General features: G+C 40.3%; 1 protein-coding gene across 13 annotated transcripts in view; it reads left to right on the forward strand.

The window, feature by feature from the left end:
• Window positions 1–22283, forward strand: part of pam (peptidylglycine alpha-amidating monooxygenase) — a 225740-nt gene that overhangs the window by 27324 nt on the left and 176133 nt on the right. For 7 of the 13 annotated variants that reach the window (XM_072583604.1, XM_072583610.1, XM_072583603.1 and 4 more), the window contains exon 2: window positions 14156–14253. The exons of the other annotated variants lie outside the window; for them this stretch is intronic. The gene's annotated coding sequence lies outside the window, so the exon portion shown is untranslated. The remainder of the gene's footprint in view (window positions 1–14155; window positions 14254–22283) is intronic. 13 annotated transcript variants of the gene reach the window in all.

Genomic DNA, 22283 nt, shown 5'->3' on the forward strand with positions numbered 1-22283 from the left:
TTATCTGGTTGTCATTTTGCTACAGGATGCAAAATATATGCAACTTGTACTCTTTTGTCCAAGAAGGGTGTTAAGGGTAAGGCCAACAATTAACAAACATCAATTTGCACCACGTCGATGTCTATTTTTCTAAATGAGGCTAGTGATATGTTGTCTAATAGCTTACATGCAAATTTAATTTGTGGAAAGGGGTGTGCATTGCTTACTGCAATAAGAAGCAAGGGATGGGAAAGATCGCAATTTTAGATTTTGTATTATTTCCATTAAAGCAATCCAAAATAGTGCGCAATGCTGCAACTGTGTATCTTTGATCTTGCACAAATTCAATGTAACATTCTTTTATAATAGCTCAAAGTACTTTGGATGCTGGAACTCTAACAAAAGCAGAAAATGCAGAAAGTACTCAGCAAGTCAGGCAATATCAATGGAGAGAGAAAGAATTTGCATTTCAATCCTTCATATGATCTTTCAGGTGTGACGAAAGGTCATCATTCTGAAATGTTAATTATTTCACTCTTCATGGATGCTTCAAAATATTTTGAGTATTTTTGGCATCTTCTACTTTGATTTTTCTATCTATAAAAAAGCAAGCATGGAGTTGATCAGAGATTCTGTAGTCCTTTTGAATGGTGGTGTTTACTTAAGGACCTTGTTACAAATGCACATGTTCCTGTATTCCATTGTTTTTGAATTGAATGTTTCCTTGTTTATTACACTGTTTGGATGCAACAACAAAACTAAGCAAATTTTGTGCTGAAGACTTTGGGTTTCAGATTAGTAGCACATGTATTTCTGGGGTAGTGTGGTCAATGGTATTTCGAAAGTACTTTCAATTTAGTCTTAGCTTGTACTTGTGTTTTTCTGTGAGCATTAATGCATTTTCTCAATAACTATTTTGGGCAGCAACTGGCATTATATCTGATTGTATGACTAAAAGGTGATAATTAATCCTCAGAATAGCTTAATTTTAAAAATTATCGTATGTAAGCAAGAGATGGTTCATGTATAAAATTCAAATATAATCTGAATAATGAGGTCATTGCAGTCCATTTGAATGTTATGACATTTTATTATAGATGGCCATATAGGTAATTTGCACATTTCATTGTTTCAAAATTGTTGTGATCTTTTAAAAAATCTCCAATCATCTGTCTAATGCACCTCATTTTGAAAAGATCCTTTTTTTTTATGATTAGATTAGATAATTTAGTGTGGGAACAGGCCCTTCAGCCCAACAAGTCCACACCAACCCGCCAAAGCGCAACCCACCCAGACCCTTACATTTGCCCTTCACTTAACACGGGCAATTTAGCATGGTCAATTCACCTAACCTGCACATTTTTGGACTGTGGGAGGAAACCGGAGCACCTGGAGGAAACCCATGCAGACACGGGGCGAATGTGCAAACTCCACACAGTCACCTGAGGTGGGAATTGAACCCGGGTCTCTGGTGCTGTGAAGGCAGCCGTTCTAACCACTGTGCTACCGTGCTGCCCACCAACGTGCCTAACCAAAGAATGCAACTTTGATCAAAAGTGGAAAATATTTAGATTGGCCCATGTCATTTATGTTTCCAATCATGAATGTGGTTTTAATCTTTATACAGCAGAGAGTTGTAATTATCTCTATTTATCTAACTTTATGCATAGAAAGATGAAAGTTTTTTGACGATTTTGATTTTCTACATGTAAGATGGTTACATCATGGCCTCCAAAACTCTTAACTCAGCGCTTAATTGATATCACAGAAACATGTACCTATCATTGATACAATGATCTCCACTGTAGCATTGTGGGATCCTCTAGAATCTCCCATTCTGCTCCCTGTTTCCATGCTCCCAATCACCCAAATTCTGACTGACCTAAATTGTCTCCTGGTTTCGCAGCGTGCCTCCACTTAAAACAAATTGCAAACAAAGACAGGAATTTTTATTGCTTCATGCTATCCTAGCTCTAATCTCCTGTAGTCCTACTAAGCTCCAAGACTGTTACATTCCTTTTTGTTATTTTCTAAGATGTTGACATCACTGGCAAGGTCTGCATTTTTTGCTCGTCCCTAATTGCCCTTGAGAACACTGGATGTGAGTTCTAGGATTTTGACACAGATTGTAAATATGCCAATCGAGTTCCAAGTTGGGATGGTGTATGGCTTGGAATGGAACTTGCAGGTGATAGTGCATAGAAGCCTACATTTAAGAAGCAGTAGCTGTTCAAGCCTGCTCTGTCATTCAATAACATCTTAGTTAATCAGGTTGCAGTTCACTTTCTGCACCCCCAATGCTTGACGCTCTTTTCAAACAAAAATATATAAAATAAATGTCTTCATTATTTTCTCAGAAAAAGAATTTCATAGACCGATGACCTTTTTGAGTGAAACAGTTTTTCCTCCTTTCCATCCCAAAAACACATTCTCTTATTTTTAAATCGTTTCCTCCTCCTGTCTCCAATAGGGGAATCATCATCCTCAGAATCCACTTTGTCAAACCCCCTCAGAGTCTTGTATATTTCGATATCACCTCATGTTCTTCTAAACTCTATTGGGTAATGACCCAACCTGAAGAAGGGCTGATGCCAGAAATGTCGATTCTCCTGTTCCTTGGATGCTGCCTGACCTGCGCTTTTCCAGCAACACAGTTTCAGCTCTGATCTCCAGCATCGGCAGTCCTCACTTTCTCCTAATGACCCAACCTGTCCAATCTAACTTCCTGTGTTAAGTGCTTCATTCCTAGGAATAAGTTGAATGAATCTTCTCTGAACTGCTGCTAAAATAGTTATATCCTTTTCTAAATAAGGAGTTCATAATTGTGCACAATACTCTGGATATAGTCTCTCCAAGGCTCTGTAAGTACAGTAAAATTTTCCAGCTCTTAGAAACCATTTCTCTTTGCAATGAGCAGCAGTATTCCATTCACCTTCCTAATCACTTGTCCTATTTGCAAATAACTATTTTGAGAGTCATGCATCAGGTCACCTAATTTCCCCTATATCTAGGTTCTGAAATTTCTCTCCATTTAAGTAGTATTCTGCTATTTTTATTCTTGTGTCAAAATGCCCATGTTTACATTGGCCCAGTTTACTTCAAGTTATTTATACCTCTTCTCAGATTCTGTATGTTCTCTTGACAACTTTGAACGTGAATCAGAAGCAGGAATAGGTCATTAAGGCTTTCAGGATTCCTGATCAAAGGCTTTTGCCCGAAACAACATCAATTTTTTTTCCTGCATCTCCTGCTGTGGTTTTCCAGCATCACTCTAATCTTGACTCTAATCTCCAGCATCTGCAGTACCCACTTCTGCCCATGAAGGCTTTCAGGTCTATTCTCCTATTCAATAGGATGAAGTCATGCAGCACAGAAACATATCCTTCAGTCTAACTTGTCCATGCCGACCAAGTCTCCAAACTAAATTATTCCCACTTGACTGCATTGGGCCCTTTTCCCTCTAAACCTTTCCTATTCATGTACCTATCCAAATGCTGTAACTGTATCTGCATCTACCAAATAAAAACCAAAAGAGCTGCAGATGCTGTAAATTAGAGGTAAAAATAGAAATTGTTGGAAAAGCTCAGCAGGTCTGGCAGCATCTGTGGTGAAACATCAGTTAATGTTTCAGGTCAGATGACTATTCTAAGGAAGGGTCACTCGATCCAGAACATTAACTCTGATTTCTATCCGTGCATGCAGCCAGACCTGCTGAGCTTTTCCAGCAATTTCTATTGTTAACTCTGTACCCACTACTTACTTTAACAGTTAATTCCACACATGAACCATACTGTGAAAAAGTTACCCCTCAGGTCCTTTTTCAGTCTTTCTGCTTTCACCTTAAACCTATGCCCTCTAGTTTTGAACTCCCACACCTGAGAGAAAAGACCTTTGCTACTCACATTATCTATGCACTCATGAATTTATCAACCTCTCTAAGGTCACCCTGCAACCTCTTATGCTACAGTGGAAAAAGTCCCAGCATATCCTTAATTGGAAAAATCCAGTTCCAGCAACGTCTCTATAAACATTTTTGAACCCTTGATAACCTTTCAACCCCTTTCTTAATAAGAATCAACTGATCTCTGCCTTAATATTTCGTGACTTTACTTCCATCACTACTTCAATAACACTTATGACACTCTAAGAAGATATTTTACCTAATCTCCTTGAGATGGTTACCCTGATAATTTTTTTTTCTCCCATCACTGGACGCGTTTACTCAGTCAAGATTCTTCAGGATTTGTATGTTTCAATCAAGTTGTCTCTATTCTCTTAAACTTCAGATACATGCTTAACCTTTCTAATCTTTTTTCATAAGGCACCTTACTCATTGAAGGTATTAGGTAAAAACAATGACTGCAGATGCTGGACACCAGATTCTGGATTAGTGGTGCTGGAAGAGCACAGCAGTTTAGGCATAAAATATTCCTGATGAAGGGCTTTTGCCCGAAACGTCGATTTTACTGCTCCTGTGATGCTGCCTAATCTGCTGTGCTCTTCCAGCACCACTAATCCAGAATCATTGAAGGTATTAGTCTAGTTAGCATTGTCTAAACTGCCTCCAACACGTACACATCTGTCTTTCGTTAAACAAGGTAACCAATTCTGTACACAGTACTCCAGGTGTGATCTCGCCAATGGCCTGTAAAAATGGAACATAACCTCCCTTCTATCGTATTCAGTTTCCTTTGTGGTAAATGATAACATTCAATTAGCATTTCGAACCCAGTGGTGCACCACTCATTGCATCTTGCCAGCTTGAAAAATACCTATTTATGATTACTTTCTGTTTCCTGTTAGCCAGATAATGCTCTACTCATGCTAATATGATACCCCCCTCACCTTGAACTTTAATAAACCACAAAAGGTACTGTGGACAGTTACCATATGCCTTCTAGAAATCTAAGTACATTACGACAACCAGTACCCTTTTATGCCCAGAATATGTTACTTCCTCAAACCATTCCAGGAGATTGGTTAAATATGCTTTCCTTTTGGCTCTGTCTGATTAACTGGAATTTATCAAGTGCCTGATTATAATCTAGAGTCATAGAGATGTACAGCATGGAAACATGCTTCGATCCAACCTGTCTACGCCGACCAGATATCCAACCCAATCTAGGCCCACCTGCCAGCACCCGGCCCATATCCCTTCAAACCCTTCCTATTCATATACCCATCCAAATGCTTCTTAATTGTTGCTATTCCATACACTTACCACCCTCTAAGTGAAAAAGTTGCCCCTTGGGTCTCTTTCATATCTTTTCCCTCTCACCCTAAACTATGCACTCTAGTTCTGGACTCCCTGATCCCAGGGAAAAGACTTTGTCTATTTATCCTATCCATGCCCCTCATAATTTTGTAAACCTCTATAAGGTCACCCCTCTGCCTCTGACATTCCAGAGAAAACAGGCCCAGCCTGTTCAGCCTCTCCCTGTAGCTCAGATCCTCCAACTCTGGCAATATCCTTGTAAATCTTTTCTGAACCCTTTCAAGTTTCACAACATCTTTCTGATAGGAAGGAGACCAGAAATCCATGCAATATTCCAACAGTGGCCTAACCAATGTCCTGTACAGCCGTAACATGACCTCCCAACTCCTGTACTCAATACTCTGACCAATAAAGGAAAGCGTACCAAATGCTGCTTTCACTATCCTATCTACCTGCAACTCTGGCAACATCCTTGGAGCTATGAACCTGTACTCCAAGGTCCCTTTGTTCAGCAACCCTCCCTAGGACCTTACCATTAAGTGAATAAGTCCTGCTAAGATTGGCTTTCCCAAAATGCAGCATCTTGCATTTATCTGAATGAAACTCCATCTGCCACTTCTCAGCCCATTGGCCCATCTGGTCAAGATCCTTTTGTAATCTGAGGTAACCCTCTTCGCTGTCCACTACACCTCCAATGTTGGTGTCATCTGCAAACTTACTAACTGTACCTCTTAAGCTTGCATCCAAATCATTTATGTAAATGTCAAAAAGTAGAGGACCCAGCATCGATCCTTGTGGCACTCCACTAGTCACAGGCCTCCAGTCTGAAAAACAACCCCCCCACCACAACCCTCTGTCTTCTACCTTTGAGCCAGTTCTGTATCCAAATGGCTAGTTTTCCCTTTATTCCATGAGATCTAACCTTGCTAATCAGTCTCTCATGGGGAACCTTGTTGAACGCCTTACTGCAGTCCATATAGATCACATATACCTCTCTGCCCTCATCAGTCTTCTTTGTTACTTCTTCAAAAAACTCAATCAAGTTTGTGAGACATGATTTCCCACACACAAAGCCATGTTGACTATCCCTAATCAGTCCTTGCCTTTCCAAATACATGTACAACCTGTCCCTCAGGATTCTCTCCAACAACTTGCCCACCACCAAGGTCAGGCTCACCAGTCTATAGTTCTCTGGCTTGTCTTTACCGCCCTTCTTAAACAGTGGCACCACGTTAGCCAACCTCCAATCTTCCGGCACCTCACCTGTGACTATCGATGATACAAATATTTCAGCAAGAGGCCCAGCAATCGCTTCTCTAGCTTCCCACAGAGTTCTCGGGGACACCTGATCAGGTCCTGGGGATTTATTCACCTTTAACCGTTTCAAGACATCCAGCACTTCCTCCTCTGTAATATGGACATTTTCAAGATGTCACCATCTATTTCCCTACAGTCTATATCTTCCATATCCTTTTCCACAGTAAATACTGATGCAAAACATTCATTTAGTATCTCCCCCATTTTCTGTGCCTCCTTACAAAGGCCGCCTTGCTGATCTTTGAGGGGCCCTATTCTCTCCCTAGTTACTGTTTTGTCCTTAATATATTTGTAAAAACCCTTTGGATTCTCCTCAATTCTATTTGCCAAAGCTCTCTTTTCCCACGTTTTGCCCTCCTGATTTCCCTCTTAATTATACTCCTCCTTCCTTTATACTCTTCTAAGGATTCACTCGATCTATCCTGTCTATAACTGAGATATGTTTCCTTCTTTTTAACCAAAAACTCTATGCTACTTTCTCCCCACCCCCACCCTCCTCTAGCTTATCTCTCCATGCTTCAGGCTCACTGCCTTAATTCCTGATGAAGGACTTTTGCCCGAAACGTCGATTTTGAAGCTACTTAGATGCTGCCTGAACTGCTGTGCTCTTCCAGCACCACTAATCCTGAATCTGGTTTCCAGCATCTGCAGTCATTGTTTTTACCTCAATTTCTTTAGTCATCCAGCATTCCCTATACCTACCAGCCTTCCCTTTCATCCTGACAGGAATATACTTTCTCTGGATTCTTGTTATCTCATTTCTGAAGGCTTCCCATTTTCCAGCCGTCCCTTTACCTGCAAACATCTGCCTCTAATCAACTTTTGAAAGTTCTTGCCTAATACTGTCAAAATTGGCCTTTCTCCAATTTAGAACTTCAACTTTTAGATCTGGTCTATCCTTTTCCATCACTATTTTAAAATTAATAGAATTATGGTCGCTGGCCCCAAAGTGGTCCCCCACTGACACCTCAGCTGCCCGCCCTGCCTTATTTCCCAAAAGTAGGTCAAGTTTTGCGCCTTCTCTAGTAGGTACATCCACATACTGAATCAGAAAATTGTCTTGTACTCACTTAAGAAATTCCTCTCCATCTAAACCCTTAACACTATGGCAATCCCAGTTGATGTTTGGAAAGTTAAAATCCCCTACCATACCACCCTATTTTTCTTACTGATAGCTGAGATCTCCTTACAAGTTTGTTTCTCAATTTCCCTCTGACTATCAGGGGGTCTCTAATACAATCCCAATAAGGTGATCATCCCTTTCTTATTTCTCAGTTCCACCCAAATAACTTGCCTGGATGTAGTTCCGGGAATATCTTCCCTCAGCACAGCTGTAATGCTATCCCTTATCAAAAATGCCACTCCACCACCTTTCTGGCCTCCCTTTCTATCCTTCCTGAAGCGTTTGTATCCTGGAATATTAAGCTGCCAGTCCTGCCCATCCCTGAGCCATGTTTCTGTAATTGCAATGATATCCCAGTCCCATGTTCCTAACCATGCCCGGAGTTCATCTGCCTTCCCTGTTAGGCCCCTTGCATTGAAATAAATTGCAGTTTAATTTATTAGTCCTACCTTGTCCCTGCCTGTCCTGACTGATTCACTTCTGTTCTCAACTGTACCAGTCTCAGATTGTTCTCTTTCCTCACTATCTTCCTGGGTCCCATCCCCCCACCAAACTAGTTTAAATCCTCCAAAGCAGTTCCAGCAAATTTCTCTGCCAGTATATTAGTCCCCTTCCAATTTAGGTGCAATCTGTCCTTCTTGTATAGGTCACTTCTATACCAAAAGAGATTCCAATGATCCAAAAATGTGCATCCTTCTCCCATGTACCAGCTCCTCAGCCATGCATTCATCTTCTCTGTCCTCCTATTCCTGCCCTCACTAGCTCGTAGCACTGGGAGTAATCCAGGTATTACTACCCTTGAGGACCTTTTTAAATTTCTGCCTAACTCTCTGTAATCTCCCTTCAGAATCTCAACCTTTTCCCTTCCTATATCGTTGGTTCGAATGTGGACAATGACCTCCTGCTGGCCCCTCTCCCCCATGATAACATTCTGCTCCCTCTCTGAGACATCTTTGATCCTGGCACCAGGGAAACAACACCCAATTCTGTTTCCTCTCTGCTGGCCACAGAAATGTCTGTCTGTACCTCTGACTACAGAATCCCCGAACACAATTGATCTCTTGGAAGCTGATGCGTCTCTCGTTGCATTAGAGCCAGTCTCAATACCAGAAACTTGGCTGTTCATGCTACGTTCCCCTGAGAATCCATCTCTTTAAAAATAACTTCTAACATCTTCCTATGACAGATGCTAAGCTAACTGACTCATAGCCGCTTCCTGTTTTGAACAGGCAAGTTACATTCACGACTGTCTAATCTAATGGGACCATTCCTGAATCCAAGAGTTTTGAGAAATGAAAACCAATGCATCAATTATCTCACTAGCCACTTCTTTTAAAACATAAAATGAAGTCCATCAGGACTAGGGCACTATATTCACCAGCCTGCAGTCCAGCAATTTATTCAATACCGTTCTCTGTTGATTGTGATTTTCCTAACTTCCTCCTTCCCTTCCATTTCATTTCCTGATTCTGAGATGTTGCTTGTATCCTCTACGGTAAACACTGATCAAAAATACCCATTTAACTCATCTGTCATTTCCTTGTTTTTTGTAATTAATTCTCCAGTCTGACTTTCTAGAGGACTGATGTTCACTTAATTATCCATCTATTTATTTTCAAAATATCTATTAATCTGGTATCATCAGTAAATTTTGCCAAGAACCATTGTCCTGCACATCAAAGACCTAAATATAGCTGGTAAATTATTGAGGCCCCACCAGGGGTCCCAGTGGCAGTCTACCAGTTACAGACTGTGAACCGATTTATCCCTACTTTCCAGCACCATTCTAATCTCGACTCTGGTTTCCAGCATCTGCAGTCCTCACATTTGTCCACTTTATGGTTTTTCATTGTCAATTCCCTGGACAAAAAGAATGACTAGTTAGTCTTAGTTAAATATTTGTAGAAACTCCAGTTCTGGGTCCTCTTTTGTTTGTCATTTTTATAAATGATTTAGAAGAGAATGTAGAAGGTGTGGTTAGCAAGTTTGAGTACAACACTGAAATTAGTGGCATTGTAGACTGTGAAGGTGGTTTTCTAAGATTACAAAGGGATCTTGATCAAATGGTTCAATGGGCTGAAAACTGATGCAGTTTTCTCTGGATAAATGCAAGGTATTGCATTTTGATACAACAAACAATTAATGGTCGGACTTTGGGTAGTGTTGTAGAACAGAGGGACCTAGGTGTGCAGATCCGTAATTCTTTGAAGTTTGTGTTACACATAGAGTGGTTAAAAAGCAACTTAGCATGCTTGCCTTCATTGCTCAGTCCTTCTGAGGATAGGAGTTGGGAAGTCATGTTGAGGTTGTTCAGGACATTGGTGAGGTCTGTTCTGGAAAACTATTCAGTTCTGGTCACCCAGTTATAGGAAGGATATTTGTCAAGCTGGAGACAATTCAAAAGAGATTTACAGGATGTTCCCGGATATGGAAGTTTTGAGTTATAAAGAAAGGCTGGAAAGGCTGAGAACTTTTCATGGTAGTGCAGGAGGTTGAGAGACAACCTGATAGGTTATAAAATAAGAGGTATAGATAGAGTTGATGGTAGTTCTCTTTTTCTGAGGATGGGGAGTTTCAAGACAAGGAAGCACATTTTTAAGGTGAGAGACAAGAGATTGAGAAAAGTCATGAGGTGAATTATTTACATTGAGAGTAGTTTGTGTGTAGTATGACATTACAGAAGAAGTGGTGGTGGGGGTACAGTTAAACATTTAAGATATTTGGATAGGTACATGAATAGGAAAGGCTTGGAGGGATTATGGGCTCGGAGCAGGCAAGTGGGACTACTTTAGTTTGAGATTATGTTTGACGTGGATTGGTTGGACTGAAGGGTCGGTTTACATGCCATATGACTGTTAGAATATTTCTAGCTTTTTTCTTCAATGCTATTACTTTTTCCTTCTGTTATGTTTTCGGTCATTGTTTGCTAGTCCTTTAAAATATGTTATATCATCTTACCTACCACTAACTTTCACAAAATTCTACGTTGTTCCCTTCCACTTAATGCTATCCTTAACTTTCTAATTTAGCCATGGATAATGTTGCTTTCTCAAACAATCTTTCTTGGTTGATAAATCTATGTATTGAGTTATTAAAGCTGTTATCTTGTACAGTAATTTTTGATGTGGCACCATAAGCCTTTTAGAAATCGAAAAATACCAATCCACAGGTTCTCCTTTACCTATCTACCTTCCTTATTACTACCTCAAAATACTCAATTAGTAGCTTAGTTCTCTGGACTTTGAGTACATTTAAAGACATATTTTGTCAAAGCTTTTCAGCTTACATTTAAAGGGACAAATTTACAAGAATGCTAAATAAAATTTAAAACCAACATTGAGAAGCATAGAAAATATGAACAGGAGTAGACTATCCAGCTTTTTAAGTTTGCTCTTTTGTTCAATATGATCATGACTGATTATCCTACTCTGTACCCTATTCCTGAATTTGCCTCAAACCCTTTTGACTTTAGCCTTAAAATCAATGTCTAACTTCTCCTTTAAAATATTCAGTGTTTTGGACTAGCTTGCTTTCTGTGGCAGAGAATTTCTCAGACTCACCATTTTTCTGGGTGAAGAAATTTCTCAGTCCTAAATGGCCTGCCCTAGGATTAAGGAACCTGTGGCCTTTTCGAGTACTAGTTGCAACTTTCTGCCTATTTGTCTGCAAATACTTTTTAAATCAGCCTTTTTAAATCTGAACCATTTTTAAAATTGTTTACTGGTGTAACCCAGTCATGTCAAAAACTAAGAAAAAAACATTAAAGGAAGAGAACAGAGTATTTAATGAAGAATGGGGGTTGCAATATTACGTACCTCATGTGAAAGATAAAATGATGTGCTTGCTCTGCGATGCCATAATTGCAACAGTGAAGAAATATGTTGTACATCAACATTGCGCAACTCATAAGGACCACAAATACTTTAAAGTAGGAAAATCCTTAAAGTCTACACTTAACAAAAAAATTAAAAGTCAAAAGCAGCAGCAACAAGTATTCAAAATGATGTCAGGACAAGGAACTGATCTCACTGAAGCAACGTATAAAGTATATACTTGGAAGAAGAGGTAAGCCATTTAGCGATGTGGAAATGATCAAGAATGCATTGTTGAAGTTGTAGGATATTTAGATTCAGATACAGTAAATAAGTATAAACAACTACCTCTTTCAAGAAGGATCATAACTGATCACTAGCATGAATTAGCCCTCAATGTCACATGAGAACTTCATATAATATACCAAAGCGAAGACATTTATTGTTCGATTGCCTTGGATGAATCCACTGATATTACTGACTCAGCACAGGTTTTTTTCATTCGTTATAACTGCGGATTTTCATTGCCATAGAGAGTTACTGGCTTTGGGTACCCTTATAGCAAAGACATGTGGAATTGACGTCTTCACTATCTTTGAAGAAAAATACCGTGAAGTGAAACTGAATTTATGTAATTCTGTAAGTGTGTGCACAGAAGGTGCACCTGCATTGAGAGGAAAACATGAAGGGTTTGTTGCGTTACTATAAGAAGAATTACCAGATCCAGACACTGATTCCTTTTTATTGCCTTTTGCATCAACAGAATCTCTGTGCCAAATCTACTGTTTTAAATGACACATCAAAGAAAGTTTACAAGTATTACACATTACATTTGAGCAAATGCACCATGGCATTGCCAATTTTGCAAATGCTTCAGCTTGATGAAACATCAGTGTGGATTTGCCATATCATTCTAAAGTGCGCTGGTTGTCACAAGGACAAACACTTGTAAAACTTATCTTTGTGAAAACAAATCACACAGTTTTTGAGGGACTGAATGAACCATATGATTTGTCAAGAAATTTCTGTAGCAGGGCTGCATTTTTGTGTGCTATGTCAAAGTAAAACGTTCTGAATTTCTTTTGCAAGGTGAAACTAAATCTATATGTGAAATGTGGCTAAAAAGCTAGGCATTTCAGAAAAAGCTGACCTTTTTCGTCAGAATTTTCAGCTGCACACTTTCCTGAACTGGCAAAGGTAATTAGTGAACAGGCTGCGAGTGAATCATTAAACAAATGCCAAGTGAAAGAATACACAGCTGTTCTAGATGCCTTGATTGAAGAATGCAATGAAATGTTTGCAGATTTTAGGAAACACGATCTCTTAGTGAAACTAGCCTTTCAACCACATCTGGTTGATGCCTCCAAAGCACTTCATGACTTATAGATGGAATTAATTGAGCTCTTGGAACATAATATTCTGAAGTATCTATTAGGAGGATCCCATTGAAATATCAAAATGCTGGTGAATACTTATGTCTACATCAACATGCTGATCAACTACTGTCTTGTTTTGGCACAACCTACTGTTGTGAATCAACATTTTCAAATTAAGAAGTGCTTGAGATCTCAGGTGATGGCTATTCACCTGGAAGACCAATTAAAGCTACGGTCAACAATGTTGGAACCAGATATCCGATTCATATCTCGCAGTATGCGATCACAAAGTTGTTAAATAGTTTATTGTCTTAAGTTTTTAGTTTATTAGTTTAATTGTCAATGTTGCCAAACATATGTGTCTTTGCTGAATTTTTATTTTGTTTAAAGTCCTCATAGCAGGCATTAATTAGAATTCGTAAATATGTTGGCAAAAATGACATTTTGTTGTATATAAATTCTCAGCATATGGCTGAATAGAATCTCGGTTAAATAAAATGTGGCCTTCCAATGTAAAAGTGCTCCCCACCCTGGCCTACCCCATAGCCTTGGGTTGTGAACCTTGGTTCTAGACCCCCTAGTCATTGGGAGCATCTTTACTGCCTTTAAACTGTCTAGCCCAGTTACATTTTTATAGGCTTCTGTGAAATTTTATTTGTTCCTCACCCCCCCCCCCCCCCCCCCCGCCCCCCCAGTTCTTCTTAGTTTGTGTTACGAAGATGTGGGTGTACTATATCTTTAGAGTAAAAGCTAGCAGTGACAGTACCAAGTCTTTTTAGTAAGACACAATGTAACATGCTCCAGCTACTGAAAATAGCTGCTTGCCTGGAAACGACAAAACAGATTTGAATTAAATTATAGTTTAAATTATACCCCGGAAAATACCAAATTCTAGTCAAGTTTGAATTGAGTATATTGACAGTCTTAAAAGCCAATGACACAATCCGATGCTTTGAGGTATAAGACTGGGGAAAACTGAACAGTTAGGAGAACTGCCACCCAACCAACAGATGTAGACTGCTAGTCAGAACTCAGAGGTACCTTTTGGATGTAGGTTTGCTCGCTGACCTGGAAGGTTCATTTCCGGACATTTCGTTACCCTCCTAGGTAACATCTTCAGTGGGCCTCAGGCATAGCACTGCTGATAATTTCTGCTTTCTATTTATATGTTTGGGTTTCTTTGGGTTGGTGATGTCATTTCCTGTGGTGAAGTCAATTCCGGTTTCTTTTCTCATGGGGTTGTAGATAGGGCCTAACTCAATGTGTTTGTTGATAGAGTTACTCCAACAAACATACATCCAAAACCTTAACCTGAGCTACAAATCTTCTCCAGACTCGCTCAAAGGTACCTATCTAGAGAAGGAATTTGCACAGAGAAAGACCTCAACACTGACCTGGAGAGCCAATCTGCTGATGAAGATTAAAGAGAAGGTTTGACTGCTGCCTGATTTTAAAATTTGGATTTTTCTGTAAATTTTAATTGAGTTCCATGGGCTAGTATCATCGAAGGGAAGGTTAGATAGGATAGAGGCAGGGATTGTGTAAATAGTTGTTAGTTAATTATTCTCAGTTATACTTTAAGAAATAAAGTTGTTAATTTTTACTTGAATTTTTACACATTCCTGCACATTTTTTTCAGTTTTGCTGGTTTTAAATTAAGCAGGAAGGGTTTACACTGTGTCATGTGAGAAGCTATTGGTTGACAAATGGATCTTGGTTGGTAGAGGTGTTGGCATGGAGAGTACACCAATTAATGCAGCTGCTTTTCTAATATCCCACCTTTTAACTCCTGTTGCCAGTCCACCTTGGTTAGTCCTGACTTTGTACCCCAATAATTACCTCTCTTTAATTTTAAAACATTGGTCTTAAGCCACAGTTCTCAACTTGAAGTGGGCACGTGTTCAATTCTATGAAGTTCATTATAGAGGCTCTTTTATTAAGAGGCTATTGATTAATCCTGTTTCATTGCATATTACCAGGACTAGATTAGCCTGATCCCTGTTTGGCACCAGAATGCTTTCCTCTAAGAAATTGTCTCCTAAAGCCTTGACCACCTTGTAGTCATGTCCTTAAAATGGTATCTGGGAATACATCTATCTGTGTTGGCAGTTTACCCATTTATTATGAATGCAGCATACTTTCACAGGTGTTTTACTTGGTTCTTTGTTACCTGATGAAGGAGCAGTGCTTTGAAAGCTAGTACTTCCAAATAGTACTATTGAAAGGTCTTGCCCAACTCATGGTGAAAGTAATTTTCACATTCTGCCCATTCCTGCGTGGGTTTCCTCCGTGTGCTCCAGTTTCCTCTCAGTCCAAAGATGTGCAGGTCAGGTGAATTGGCCATGCCAAATTGCCCTTGATGTCAGGTGCATTAGTCAGAGGGATACTGTTGTCCTATAATCTGGTGTTGTGATTTTTAAGGTTTTAAACAGTTGTTTAACTGTCAACTTGATTGCATGATAAATCGGAGTTAGAGTCCAATGGTGGCTAATCACCATTTCTACCTGGATATGTGTTATGCTTATTGGCTTTTAAAACTGAAGCATTTGGAGGAGGCAATTGTGCTATTACAGGCTTAGCTAGACTGCCAGGATCTGAGAGGGGGAGAGCAGCTATCGGCAGTAAGGCACTGTGGTTTAAATGAAACAATACAAATTGGAGTTTGTGCTCTAATTGAAAAGACCAAATTCATGATTTAGTAAAAGGCTGTTAAAGTCACAGCTTTCACCGAGACCAATCTCAGGGAGAAAAGATTCACTTTGAAAGACAATTCTGAAATTTATAGGTTTTACCCAAAGAACAGAAGGAAACCTGATTACTGATTACTAGGAGAACTGAATATCTATTTAAATTTTGTGTTCAGTATAATTGTGAAGTATCCTTTTGTATGTGTTCAAAAGAAAATATGAACATTCCGAATGTGACTTCAAATACAAGTTACGGACAAAGAGTGCTTTTGGTTTTCTTTTTATAGTAAAAGCTTTAAGTCATGTGGAATCATCCTTCGAATTGTTGATGTTTCCAGAATTCCAGTTATTAATCTCTCTGATGACTGCAACATTTGAAAGTCATCAAAAGTGGCAACACTTTTTCAAAAACAAAAGCCTGAAATGTGCAAACCGAGTGGTGGAAACTCTTTCTAGAGAAATAGAATCCAAAAGCAGTGATGATTAGGTTGGATTCCCTACAGTGAGGGATCAGGCCCTTCAGCCCAACAAGTCCACACCGACCCTCCGAAGGGTAACTCACCCAGTCCCATTTCCCTCTGACTAATGCACCTGACATCAAGGGCAATTTGGCATGGCCAATTCACCTGACCTGCACATCCTTGGACTGAGAGGAAACCGGAGCACACGGAGGAAACCCACGCAGGAATGGGCAGAATGTGAAAATTACTTTCAACATGAGTTGGGCAAGACCTTTCAAAAGTGAGAATCAGCATACCAAGTGGAGGCCCAAGGTGACATTTTAGCATTGTAAGCTCGAAGGCAGCAACTGGCTGACCCTCCTCTGCCTGCTGTCTCAAGTCTTCTCACCTAAGTGTATACGTCCTGCTAAGATTTGCTTTCCCAAAATTCAGCACCTCGCATTTATCTGAATTAAACTCCATCTGCCACTTCTCAGCCCATTGGCCCATCTGGTCCAGATCCTGTTGTAATCTGAGGTAACCCTCTTCGCTATCCACTACATCTCTGATTTTGGTGTCATCTGCAAACTTACTGACTGTACTTCTTATGCTCACATCCAGATCATTTATGTAAATGACAAAAGTAGTGGACCCAGCACCGATCCTTGTGACACTCCACTGGTCACAGGCCTCCAGTCTGAAAAACAGCCCTCCACCACCAACCTCTGTCTTGTACCTTTGAGCCATTTCCTATTGTAGTCCGGAGCTGCCATCTTTTCGAAGAAGCTTCCACCTTGGAACATGGCAGACCCCATGATATTTTGAAGAAGAGCAGAGGAATTCTGCAGTGTCTTGGCTGATATTCATCTCCTAGCCAACGTCACTAAAACATGTGGTTCTGCATCTCACTGCTTTTTATGAGAACTTGTAATGCACAAATTGGGTACCACATTCCCTGCATTTAAGTGACTACACTTTTTAAGCAGGTTTCATTAACTCTGAAGCACTTTGGGATGCTGTGGAAGTGTAAGATGTTGTACTGTGTAAGTGTCAGATGATGTTCCCACTGTTGTACTTCGAATGCTTTTCTTATGTTATTTCAAAAGCATATCTTCAACCGGTTAGCATAAACCTTTATTATGTCTTTGACTTTCGTTTCTAATGTAGTCATTCCCCCTTCCTATGAATTTCAGTCATGTTATTGGAAGTCTATCAAGAATGCAGCTTCATGGTACAGTTGGTTTGAAATAGACTGACTGTTGTACCCCTGTTCATGTATGAAAGGTTTCCGGAAACTAAGTCAGCTGCAGGGAATGGGGTCATTGAGGTAATAAAACTGGTCAAACTACTTAGAAATTTTAGTGTCAATGGAAGTTACTTTTTTATTGTAAATACATGATATTTTTTATTAAGGCAGATAGCAATTGGTCTGCAGCTTTGCTTATAGGTAAGTAATAAGCTGTTAGTTTATTTCACGTCCTTTTGCAGATCTTTCACTCTTTTTACCTCCCTTCTTTAACACCTCATTTGGGTGTCTGTTTCCTGTTCACTCTGTTTATCTGATGTGATGCTACTGTCCATCTTTAAAGCTCTGATTCTTCTCTCTTATCTCCTATCTGTCATTTTGCTGGCCACTCATCAATTTGTAATTCTTTCTGAGTAAACCCCACACCCCCCCCAAAAAAAACGGGCTTGCATATCATACTTCTATTTTTATCATTACCGAATGTAGATACATTATTTGTCCTGATGTTGGTAGTAGGGAAAATGCTAATCAATCAAAAAAGACTTATAACATAGCACTTGGGAACCACTGACATGATTAGACAGTCAGCATGGATTTGCAAAAGGGAAGTTAAGATTGGACCTTGACAAGGATGCAACTAACTGAGTTGTTTGGGAGAGCCAGAGTTTGTGGTTTACCTGGACATTCAGATGACATTCACTATGGTCCAGCACAAGGTATGAAATAAAGTGCATGGGACTGTAGTAGTATACTGATATGGATAGACAACTGGCTGGCAAAAATTCGGTATAAACTCTTTTTCTGAGTGGCAGACAGTGACCAATAGAATAGTGCTTGGACCCCTGACATCCATTCATAATATATTATGAATATATATAATTTAGATCAGGGAGTTAAATGTAATATCTTCAAGCTCGCAGATGACACAAAGCTGACATGATAATGAATGTGAGCAGTATCCAGACATCTTTCAGTGTGATTTGGGCATGTTGAGTAACTGGGCAAATGCATGGCAGATGAAGTATAAAATGTGGATAAATTATGTGCTTTGGTAGCAAAAACAGGAAGATGATTATTATCTGATTGGTATTAGATTAGAGAAAGGGGAGGTGCAACAGGATCTATGGACGGCACAGTGGTTCGAACTGCTGCCTCACAGCGGCAGAGACCTGGGTTCAATTCCCACCTCAGGTGACTGACTGACTCTGTGGAGTTTGCACATTCTCCCTGTGTCTGCGGAGGGAGGGGGGCAGTGAGAGAGAATGAACATTCAACAGACTGATTCCTGGGACGGTAGGGCTGACATGAGAGACTGGATCGACTAGGTCTATGTTCAATGGATTTTAGAAGAATGAGGGGCAGATCTCAGCCTTCAAAATTCAACAGTACTAGGTGAGAGAAATGCAAGAAGGATGTCCTGATGACCAGTGGTCACAATCTAAGGCTATGAGGTTGTGAGATATTGTGTTACAGGTTATCTTTATTAACTCACTCACCAGCTCATTAATAACATTTTCCTTATCATTCATTCATAATCCTTTACTAACCTGTTGTTTATTATAACAGTTTTGTTTCATTTATTACATACAACAGTGTTTTGTAGTATGTTTTACTATTACAATATAGACTAAAATTAAAAGATCCCATTTAACCCATTCACCTTAAGCTCTTGTCAGCCTGTTTCTACATCAAAATCTACCTCTGAATGGGTGTCAATGTCTTTAATGATACCCTCCCCATCAAATCTCTACGAAACATTACAATATCGATCAGCCCTTACCAACCTACTTCCAGACCTGAATAAATTAATGAACACCAAAACGTTTTCCCAATTAGTATGTAGTTGTTATATACCTTTTAATTGGGCCACTATCACTTTAAGAGACTAACTGTCAAAGCAGCACTTTAAGTGAATTGTGTCATTTACAAGTTCGCTGACGACACCACCATAATTGGTCGTATCTCCGATGAGACCTGGAAAAATGGTGCATTGAGAACTCTCTCAATGCTGGCAAAACCAAGGAACTCATTATTGCCATTTGGTGGGATATTACTCATGGCCCCCTACACATTAACAGCACAGAGGTGGAACGAGTGGAGAGTGGCAAGTTCCTGGGAGTGGTCATGCATACAAGCTTCCTTGGACTCTTCATGTGGCTGCACTGATTACAAAGGCGAAAAATGTGTTGCTGGAAAAGCGTAGCACGTCAGGCAGCATCCAAGGAGCAGGAGAAACAACATTTCGGGCATAAGGATTTACTGAAACGTCTATTCTCCTGCTCCTTGGATGCTGCCTGACCTGCGCTTTTCCAGCAACACATTTTTCAGCTCTGATCTCCATCTGCAGTCCTCACTTTCTCCTAACTGACTACAAAGGCCCAACAATGTCGTCTCTTACTCAGGCAGCTGAGGAAGTTTGGCATTACTGCGAGTACCCTTGCCAGCTTTTATAGGTGTGCCATCGAGAGCATTCTGTCTGGATGTATCACTGTCTGGTATGGCAACTGTACCATTCAAGATTGGAGACTGTTAGAGTGGTGAACTCGGCCCGGACAATCACAAAGGTCAACCTCCCATCTATGAGGCCACCAGCATTCTTAAAGGTCCATGCCATCCTGGCAATGTATTTCTACAGTCCAAAGATGTGCAGGTCAGGTGAATTGGCCATGCTAAATTGCCTGTAGTGTTAGGTAAGGGGTAGATGTAGGGGTATGGGTGAGTTGCGCTTCGGCGGGGCGGTGTGGACTTGTTGGGCCGAAGGGCCTGTTTCCACACTGTAAGTAATCTAATCTAATCTAATCTACAACCGCTACCATCGGGGAGAAGGTACAGAGGCCTTGAACACAAGCACCAGCCAGTTTTGAAACAGTTTCTACCTTACTGTTGTTAGAATACTGAACAGATTCTCAAACTCTTAGCATTCACGTGTACCCTTTTTAAAAATGTTTTTGCCACTGTTTACCTATTACTTACTACTTATGCTACTTAAGTATGTGACCTGCCTGTGTTGCTCGCAAAACAAAGCTTTTCACTGTGCCTCGGTACACATGATAATAAATTCAATTCAATTAAGTGAAATTGCACGAATGCATGAAACTCACAGGCAAATCGTAAACAAATCTCAGAACCCAGTTGGACTGGAGTGTACAAAGTTTAAAAAATCACAACACCAGGTTATTGTCTAACAGGTTTATTTGGAAACACTAGCTTTCGGAGCACTGCTCCTTCAGGTGAAAGCTAGTGAACATGGAACATAGTATTATAGCGCAGTACAGACCCTTTGGCCCTCTGTTGCACCAGCCTGTGAAATTAATCTGATGCCCTTCTAATCTGAACTGTTCAATTATTATTCACATATATGTCCAATGTCGATTTAAATGCCCTTATTGTCTGCGAGTCTACTACTGTTGCAGGTAGGCCGTTCCACACCCCTATTACTTCTGATATCTGTCCTAAATCGATCATCATTCAATTCAAAGCTATGTCCCTTCGTGTTAGCCTTCACTCTCTGAGGAAACAGGCTCTCACTGTCCACCCTATCTAACTCTCTGATTATCTTGTATGTCTGAATTACGTCACCTCTCAACCACCTTCTCTCCAAAGAAAGTAGCCTCAGTTCCCTTAGCCTTTCCTCATAAGACCTTCCTTCCATACCAGTCAACATCCTAGTAACTCTCCTCTGAACCCTTTCCAAAGCTTCCACATCCTTCCTATAATGCGGTGACCAGAACTGCACGCAGTACCCCAGGTACGGCCTTACCAGTGTCTTTTACGGCTGGACCATGACCTCGTTCCGAAACTCAATTCCCTGACCAATAACTGCCAACACACCATATGCCACCTTATCAACCCTATCAACCTGGGTGGCATCTTCCAGGGATTTATGCACCTGGACACAGATCTCCTTCATCTACATTGCCAAGAATTTTGCCATTAACCCAATACTCTGCATTCCCGTTACTGCTTCCGTCGTGAACTACCTCTCATTGTCCCCATTAAACTCCCATTTGCCACTTCTCAGCCCAGCTCCACATCTTATCTATGTCCCTCTGTCACCCACAACATCCTTTGGCACTACTCACAACTCTGCTGACCTTAGTGTCATCTGCAAATTTACTAACCCATCCTTATACACCCACATCTAGATAGTTTATAAAAATGACAAACACCAGTGGCCCCAAAGCAGATCTTTGCGGCACACCACTGGTAACTGAGCTCCAGGATGAACATTTCCCATCAACCACCACCCTGTCATCTTTCAATGAGCCAATTTATGATCCAAACTGTTAAATCACCTTCAATCCTGAAATTCTGTATTTTGTGCAATAGCCTAACGTGTGGAACCTTATCAAATGCCTTACTGAAAGTCCATATACACCAGATCAACAGCTTTACCTTCATCCTCCTGTTTTGTCACCTTCTTGAAGAACTCAATAAGGTTAGAGAGGCACGACCTACCCCTCACGAAACCATGTTGACCATCCCTAATCAAATTATTCCTTTGCCGATGATTATATATCCCATCTCTTATAATCTTTTCCAATACCTTACCCACAGCCGAAGTAAGGCTCAATGGCCTATAATTACCAGGGTTGACTTGTCTCCCCTTCAAAAAGGGAACAACGTTTGCTATCTTCCAGTCTTCTGGCACAATTCCTGTCAACAATGATGACGTAAAAATCAAAGCCAAAGGCTCTGCCATCTCCCTGGCTTCCCAGAGAATCAGAGGATAAATCCCATCCGGGGTCTTATCTATTTTCAGATCTTCCAAAATTGCTAAAAAACCTCCTTTGTCAACCTCAATCCCATCAAATCTTGTAATCTGTATCTCCATACTCTCACTGACATTGCCCTTTTCCCATGTGAATATTGTCGAAAACTATTGATTAAGCACTTCCCGTATATCCTCAGATTCCACACGCAACTTTCCATTGCTATCGTTGATTGGGCTTAATCTTACTCTAGTGATTCTTTTATTCCTGATGTACCTACAGAAGGCCTAAGGGTTTTTCTTGATCCTATTCGCCAACAACTTCTCATGTCCCCTCCTGGTAGCCCTCTCTTTCGATCTTTTCTGGCTAACTTATA

This window comes from Chiloscyllium punctatum, chromosome 2 (assembly GCF_047496795.1).
Source record: "Chiloscyllium punctatum isolate Juve2018m chromosome 2, sChiPun1.3, whole genome shotgun sequence".
In the NCBI taxonomy this organism is placed as follows: Eukaryota; Metazoa; Chordata; class Chondrichthyes; order Orectolobiformes; family Hemiscylliidae; genus Chiloscyllium; species Chiloscyllium punctatum.